The following is a 7,660-nucleotide window of genomic DNA, read 5'->3' on the forward strand; positions in this document are numbered from 1 at the left end:
GCATACATGCAAAGAAACAGTGAGAACTTACACGACGTACTCTGAATAAAATTAATGGGTGCCTCGTAGCTCTGGGGGAGGTAGACGGGTCCCACCCCACAGCGGGGCTTTGGAGAACATCTCCAATTAGTATTCAGTTGGCATAACTAAAAATATAGTGCTGACTGCACAGTTGGGGCAATCTCTGGGGGTGGACAAGGAAGGAGAACATGGCATTCTAGCAACATCTAGTGGAAATTGGGGGAAGCAACAGGGCACAGTTTCTGAGGCCAACGCTTTGGCTTCTGTCGTCTTAATCTTACAGCAACCATTTTGTTCTGCAGGCCAAATTACAATTTGCAAGTACAGAACCTTAAACACACAGGCAGTTTTTTTTTCCGGGGGGGGGGGGGGCAGAGGCCGCACCGCAAGGATTGCCGTCAGACATTTCATGAGGTTAGTCCTCAAGCCACTGAAGCATTAAGTGCCGCTCTCGGGCACCTGACATTTACGCTGCATTCGTTGACACCTGATGGTAAAAAGAAAAGGCACTCATATTCAAGAAAGGACGTCGGCTGCTACCACAGGGGTGGTTCCTCATCAGATAAACTATTCAGTCGAGAGAAATGGCACTGTTTAAAAAGGAAAAAAAATCCGGGGCCCTGGCAGCTTCCAAGAACAGAGCCGCGCTTAAGTGCAAATGGCAAAATCTTGGAATGCTGGAATGAATACCTGGCAGGCGACAAAGTTGTTCAGCCAGAATAACACGATTATGCTTCCTTGTACCTCTGAAGACCTCCCTCTTTTCATATTAAGCGTTACCAACCAGAGAGGTGAAATGTTGCTTTGGAAATTTTTTTAGCCGTTTTGAGGCTAATTCGGGCTCATTCGAGAAGTATTCCGTTTGTCAGGTTGAATAAATTGTTACATTCCCCGCACAATTGGTGTCCTTACTGTAAAGAAATGAGCCTTGAAATGATAAATACAATCTGCCTGTCATGTTTTTTCTCTCTCCACCTACACCTGATTCAGACATTGCCCTTTCCTTGAGACTCTACTAACCCACCTATTCAGACTCATACTTCTATAACCTCTAGATTGGGTTTTTGCAATGTGCTTTTAAGTGCGGCTGCCGAGCCTTACGAGTAAAACTCTCGCCAGCCTGTATGATAATGCGCATGCACAAAATCCTACTAATTGCACTGTGCTGGACTGTTTTGAGTACACGAAAAGTAACCCCACGAACTGGCTTGAATTACTCACAAAGAGCCGAACCATTAATGAAAAATTTGCTTTCTGTTAGCAAACCGAACAGAACGTGATCTGCACTGGTGAGTGTTTGAGAGTTTCTGAAATTAGATGGATGCCTATCAAAGATGCAACCCATGATGACCCTAGGGTTGCCAGCTCCGGGTTGGAAAATACCTGGAGGTTTTTGGGGTGGAGCCTGAGGAGGGTGAGGTTAGGGGAGGGGAGGGACTTCAATGCCATAGAGTTCAATTGCCAGAGCGGCCATTTTCTCCAGGGGAACTGATCTCTGTCATTTGGAGGTCAGTTGTAATAGTGAGAGTTCTCCAGCTACCACCTGGAGATTGGCAACCCTAGATGACTCACTTATGGAACTCCCTTCCAAAGGATGTTCTGTTGGCACCAATTTAGTTATCTTTCAGGTAACAGGCGAAGTCTTTTACGTTTACCTAAGCCTTTGGCCGTTGTGCGTGTGTTTCTTGGTGCTGTTTTTCCCAGGAACCAAGTGGGTGTGGGTGTGTCGTGCAGAAAGAAGGAAAAGAAGAGCTGTTTTTTTATATACCGACTTTCTCTACCACTTAAGGCAGAATCAAACCGGCTTACAATCACCTTCCCTTTCTCTCCCCACAACAGACACCTTGTGAGGTAGGTGGGGCTGAGAGAGCTCTATGAGACGCTGACTAGCCCAAGGTCATCCAGCTGGCTTCGGGTCTAGGAGTTGGGAAACAAATCCAGTTCACCAGATTAGCCTCCGCCACTCATTTGGAGGAGTGGGGACACAAACCCTGTTCTCCAGATCAGAGTCTATTGCTCCAAACCACTGCTCTTAACCACTACACCACCATGGCTCTCAAGCAAGGAACAGATGCTAACCACTAGCAATCTGGCTGAGGTGTAGCTATAGCAGCGTGGGGAGAATTTTATTATTTATTTATTTGTTGTTCATATTTCTACCCCGCTCTCCTCGGCCAACCCCAGAGCGGCTTACAAAAAGTTATAACATACCATTGAATAAAATCAAATGCTTAAAAACAGCCCTGTAAAATCAATAATTTAAACAAAATTATTGAAAGGTGCCCCTAAGGTGTAATATATAGCTACAGCCGGGCGAGTAGCTGGATAAGATCCCATAGGTTAGATAAAGGGAAAACTAATAACAGCAGAGGAGATAAGGGGGGTTATTTGTCTGTCCCCCGCCTCTCTGCCAGTACTGAACGAATATGCGTCAATATTACTCTTTACTAGTGAAAATGAACACGCCCACGCTATGTGATCGCTCTGCTCGGATTGCAGTTTGTTCTCAAGTTGCAAGAAGCACCCTCCGATGCTTAGAAGTTCACATTTGATTGAGAGTTTATTCTTGATTGTATTGCAAATGACTTCCATATGCGTGCTGGCACATAGCTTTCTTACGGATGCTCCTCTCTTCCATCTGCTGCCTACTGTCTATCCAACCTACTACACAGAAACGGTATATTAACTTCTAAAGGAGGTACTTTCCTTGGCTGTCTGGGGATAGGAGGAAAGTGGTGTGGCTTCCTCCCGTACCATCCTGGCCTTGCCCTGTCTGTCTACCTGCATCCTATGGCTGTGAGTGTTTGCAGTTCTAAATTGTTTTGCAAATACTTGTCCTGTTCTTGCATTAGGGTTTCCAACCTCCAGGTGGTGGCTGGAGATCTCCTGAGATTGCAACTGATCTCCAGGTGACAGAGATCAGTTCACCTGGAGAACATGGCCACTTTGGAAGGTGGACTGTATACCCCATTGAAGTCCCTCCCCTCCCCAAATCCTGCCCTCCTCAGGCTCCACCCCCAAAATCTCCAGGTATTTCTCAACTCGGAGCTAGCAACCATATCTTGCATGGTAGGGTTGCCAGGTCCTTCTTCGTCACTGGCAGGAGGTTTTGGGGGTGGAGCCTGAGGAGGGTGGAGGTTTGGGGAGGGGAGTCCATAGAGTCCAATTGCCATAGTGGCAATTTCTCCAGGTGAACTGATCTCTATCGGCTGTAGATCAGCTGTAATAGCGGGAGATCTCCAGCTAGTACCTGGAGGTTGGCAACCCTATTGCATGGTCATCTGGGACCTACAGTGTGATGTGTTTTGACCATGCACAAAACCGATGAATACTACTGATTAGTGCTCTGAACTGCGTAGATGCAAAAACACTCAAAACACGGCTTGTTTTAAGTTGCAAATAGGTGAATACTTTTGTGTGCATGCACTTGGAGATTCCCCTATCTTTTTCAGACCACTGCAAAGGTGGTCTGAAAAAAAAAAACACAGGAAAAACTCATCGGAAAACTGGGAGAGTAGCATCCAGCAAACAAAGGGGAAAACCAATGGAGTCAGGAAGCTGAATACTCAGTGTGGAAAAGCCCTATAAAGCAATCCTCATTTCCCCAAGCAGAGATAAATTAAATGAGTTACATTTCAGGCTTTCGTTTCCTTCGGAGGAAAGAGCACAGGAAGCTTAGGGTGTCTTTGTAATATTTGCTTTATTTGCATGTATGTAAGCAGCAGCCCTGGAAGCAAATAGACCACCGATCGGCTCATTCTTTGTCGCAGTCCTTACCCCAAGCCATTGTGACTTTGAGCAAACTTGCAACTCACTTTCCCACCTTGACCCTACTTGTGATGGCGGGCAGGCTCTCCCTGGCTCCATTTGAAACCTCTCAATATTTAAGAGTTTTCTTGGTGAGTATTCAGAGAAAGTCCATCTGTTTCTCATAAAGCGGTGCTTTATGAGGTTGATACTTGCATGCACACTCAGTATGAGAGACCAGTACAGCCCAGGGTAGAACAACGTATAGGTATTCTACCTAATGGGATCTCTAATTCAAAATTGATTATACATCCTATACACATGCCTGGGTTGGTATAAAGTTATCTATCTATATACGGTCATACATTTGTTTAATACATGTGTGTGCATTGTATAGGGTTGCCAACCTCCAGGTGCTAGCTGGAGATCTCCTGCTATTACAACTGATCTCCTGTCAATAGAAATCAGTTTCCCTGGAGAAAATGGCCACTTGGGCAATTGGACTCTATGGCATTGAAGTCCCTCCCTCCCTTCCCTAAACCCCACCCTCCTCAGGCTCCGCCCCAAAAAACTCCTGCCGGTGCCTAAGAGGGACCTGGCAACCCTAGCATTATATGAGCTTTTATTTGACCACTGATGAAGGCCTGTCAGCCAAAACGCATATGGTCTGTGTGGTTTAGGTCTATCAACCTTATGAGTTGCCATTGTAGAAGGAGGAGGAGGTTGGTTTTTATATGCTGACTTTTTCTGCCATTTAAGGGAGACTCAAACCGGCTTACAATCACCTTCCCTTCCCCTCCCCACAACAGACACCCTGTGAGGTAGGTGGGGCCGAGAGAGTGTGACTCGCCCAAGGTCACCCAGCTGGCTTCGTGTGGAGGAGTGGGGAAACAAATCCCATTCACCAGATTAGCCTCCACCACTCATGTGGAGGAGTGGGGAATCAAGCCCGGTTTTGTGCCTTGTTTTATCATTTTCAATGTATATAAGCGCCTTAAAATAAAAATATTATTCTATGATATAATTTTACCTTTTCCACCCAACCTTGGGTATCCAGCTCTTGGTTTTTTAGGCTGAGTTTCTTTCCCCCCTTTTTTGGTTCCAGTCTCACAATATCGGTGCCTGTGCGCTCATCAAACCCTATGCAAGCATATCTCCATGTCCCTGAAGACTGTTGTTCAATTATCTACCATATACACAGTTCAGATTTCCTCCCCAGCTTCTTGGTTCAGGAAGCAGGGCATTGTTCTGTAAATTACACGTTCGTCAGGAAGGGGGGAAAAATCAAGCGGTTGCAGAGCAATCAACAAGAGTTTCATCCAGAATAAGGGGTTAGCGCCAAAGTATGCGCGCTCACAAAACAGCTGTCTTTGGGCATCTGGTCTGCTGAGCTCTGGCCGCAGATGCGCATCATGTTTAACAGTCTGAGCCCCAGAAAAAATTTGGAGTGAAACGGAACTAGATTTCCAACACAGCTGAGCAGAATGAATGGGACATCTTTGCATGCTGAAGCATGCGCTTGGGTGCTGTCTCTAGCCCTGACTATACCTACACCAACTCTGAAACTGCAATCCGTTTTTTTTGCAGCTGGAGTTTTACGGACACCATGCACCGCCAAAGAGACAAATCAGTGGGTTCTGCATCAAACCAAGCCTGAATTCTCCCTAGAAGCTAAAATGACTAAACTGAGGCTATCAAGTTGGTCAACATCATGAGAAGACAACACTCGCCCGAAAAGACAGAAGAAGAAGAAGAAGAAGAAGAGCAGCTGGTTTTTATATTCCGTTTTTCTCTATCATTTAAGGAGAATCAAACCAGCTTACAATCTCCTTCCCTCCCTCTCCCTTCAACAGACACCTTGTGAGGTGGGTGAGGCTGAGAGAGTTCAGAGAGAACTGTGACTAGCCCGTGGTCACTCATGTGTAGGAGTGGGGAAATCAACCCGGTTCTCCAGATTAGAGTCTGCTGCTCACGTGGAAAAGCGGGAATCAAACCCGGTTCTCCAGAATAGAGTCCACCGCTCTCAACCACTACACCACGCTGTGAGCCAGCATGGTGTAGTGGTTAAGTGGTGTGGAGTGGTGGACTCTAATCTGGAGAACCAGGTTTGGTTCCCCGCTCCTCCATCTGAACAGCAGATGCTAATCTGGTTAACTGGGCTGGTTTCCCCACTCCTACACACTAAGCCAGCTGGGTGACCTTGGGCTAGTCACAGTTCTCTCCGAACTCTCTCAGCTCCACCTGCCTCACAAGGTGTCTGATGTGGGTAGAGGAAGGGAAGGAGGTTTTAAGATGGTTTGATTCTCCTTAAAAGGTAGAGAAAGTCAGCATATAAAAACCAACTCTTCTTCTTCTTAATGCTGGCCCTTAATGCTAGGAGAAGTTGAAGGGAGGAGGAAAAGAGATGACACAACGTGAGATGGATCGACTCAATAAAGGAAGCCACAGCCTTCAGTTTGCAATACCCAAGCAAAGCTTTTAATGTTTTGGCGGTCATTAATTTCGCGGGTCATCATAATTCGGAAGTGACTTTGTTACCTATGAAAATATGAAAACGACGGCATGTAACACACACATGTCCCTTGTGCGTTGGGGTGGCGTTGAGGGACCGGCTGCGAATATATACAGCTTACTGCCAGGTTCCACCCAAACCCTCCATGCAATTTACCCTTTCTTCTGATGGGCATTGCTGCTTAGCTGCTTTATTCTGCTAGTCAAGCTGCTGCTATCGGAACCTGCTATTTGATGCTCGCCGAGCAAAATTTCGGTCACCACCTTTGCTGGCTGTTCCGGCTCGCATCCGGAGGCCTGCTCCTGCGTCTCTCCAGCCCAGTGGGGGAGCTTTATTGATCTGTCGATTATTTCTTACCTCTGCTCCTACAAGCTCCCCCAGGCGGTGTCTTTAATTCGGTAGAAAAGCTGCAAGGGCAGTCAGAGCTGCTTTGGTTGCGCGTCGAGCGTCGGCAAGGGAGGATTTAGGAACGGGGGAAGGAAGTTTGGCGTCGGAGCTCTCCCGTGCAGCTCGGCTGCTCCCTTGATCTGATCTGTATGATGATCCTCGCCGTTTACTCATTCTGGCCCGCTTCCCACACCTCTGCTTGCTCACAGGAGTGCACAAGGGCGGCGTGCTGCACGTTACGAGAAATCTAAGTCCAAAGCACCCGCCGGGCCTGAGAGGTGGGGAATGAAGACACCTTCTTTCCATCAAAGGGGCATCCCTTCCAAGCACTAGATTTCATCTTGCGCATTGAGAGCTAGCTCAGCCCCCAAGCTGGATCCAGACTAAATGGGCAATTTCCTCTGCTTCCCCCTTCCTGCTGCGGACCCCCATCACGATATTCCTCGGGGTCCCCTATCCTTCCAGGAGTAACATTTCATGGAGATCAGTGGGCTGCAGTGAGAGAGGGGAGACAAGAGATGTCTATTCTGGTGTTGGAACATTCAGTTTGGACCCAACTCTTCATGAACACCATGCCTTCGGCTGAAAAACAAAAAATGCACCCAGACCAGCATTTCTTCCCAAAGTAATTTGAATTCACTATATCATTATCGTTATCATTGTCAATGCATCTGAAATTCTTCTGACCTGACCTAACTCCAGCAAATCAGCTGGAGCAAATCAGCAAATCAGAAGAGGGTGGGCAGGGAGGCCGGCTATGATGATTCATACTGTTGCTGCCCTCAACCATAGGCCAGGTGGAACATCTTTGTCTTACAGGCCCCACAGAACTGCATTAGGTCCCGCAGGGCCCTGGTCTAGGGTTGCCAGGTCCCTCTTCACAATTGGCGGGAGGTTTGAGGAGGGGAGGGACTTCAATGCCATAGAGTCCAATTGCCGAAGCAGCCATTTTCTCCAGGTGAACTCATCTCGATCGGCCGGCAATCAGTTGTA

Source organism: Euleptes europaea, chromosome 19 (genome assembly GCF_029931775.1).
Source record: "Euleptes europaea isolate rEulEur1 chromosome 19, rEulEur1.hap1, whole genome shotgun sequence".
Taxonomy (NCBI): Eukaryota; Metazoa; Chordata; class Lepidosauria; order Squamata; family Sphaerodactylidae; genus Euleptes; species Euleptes europaea.